Source organism: Nanorana parkeri, unplaced genomic scaffold (genome assembly GCF_000935625.1).
Source record: "Nanorana parkeri isolate BGI_ZX_2015 unplaced genomic scaffold, ASM93562v1 scaffold967, whole genome shotgun sequence".
Taxonomy (NCBI): domain Eukaryota; kingdom Metazoa; phylum Chordata; class Amphibia; order Anura; family Dicroglossidae; genus Nanorana; species Nanorana parkeri.
The window spans coordinates 95,012-95,766 of NW_017307235.1; the positions used below are offsets into that span (position 1 = coordinate 95,012).

The 755-nt window shown below is 40.5% G+C and overlaps 1 protein-coding gene across 1 annotated transcript in view; it reads left to right on the forward strand.

Moving 5' to 3' along the window:
* LOC108795411 (G protein-coupled receptor kinase 5-like) overlaps positions 1-755 on the forward strand; it is a 60,775-nt gene that overhangs the window by 18,889 nt on the left and 41,131 nt on the right. The window lies entirely within an intron of this gene.

Genomic DNA, 755 nt, shown 5'->3' on the forward strand with positions numbered 1-755 from the left:
ACAGGGTATGGTGGAGGTGAATGGATTTTACAATGACACTGATCACTATACAAGAGTGAAGGGAAGGCTGGAAGTTAGATTTACATTCTTCCATCTCGGTGCATCGCTCGGTGTGGGTCTCTGATGCAGCAGATGATAGAACATCGGATCTCTGGCTGCTGTTGTGTTTCCTAATAGCAGCCGCATGTATATTGTGGGTGGGGGGGTTATGTGTTCAAAGACGCAGATGGCTCATCTAGTAATTATCCCATAGAAGAAGAATAATGTCCTCCTCATTTTATAAGCCCCTTTATCCCAAAATGGGAATTACACAGCAGCAGATGTAATGTGGATTTTCTTTAAGTTGCCTTTCCTTCTCTTTTATTGTTTCCTTTCCTTCTCTCTATTCTGTTTCCTTTCCTTCTCTCTATTCTGTTTCCTTTCCTTCTCTCTATTCTGTTTCATTTCCTGTTTCCTTTCCTTCTTTTTTTATTCCTTTTTTCTTTCATGCTTCCTTATCCTTTCCCCCTTTATCCTTTCCCCCTTTATCCTTTCCCCCTTTATCCTTTCCCCCATCTATTCTGTTTCCTTTCCTTCTCTCTATTCTGTTTCATTTCCTGTTTCCTTTCCTTCTTTTTTTATTCCTTTTTTCTTTCATGCTTCCTTATCCTTTCCCCCTTTATCCTTTCCCCCTTTATCCTTTCCCCCTTTATCCTTTCCCCCTTTTTTTTCCTTTCCCCCTTTTTTTTCCTTTCCCCCTTTTTTTTCCTTACCCC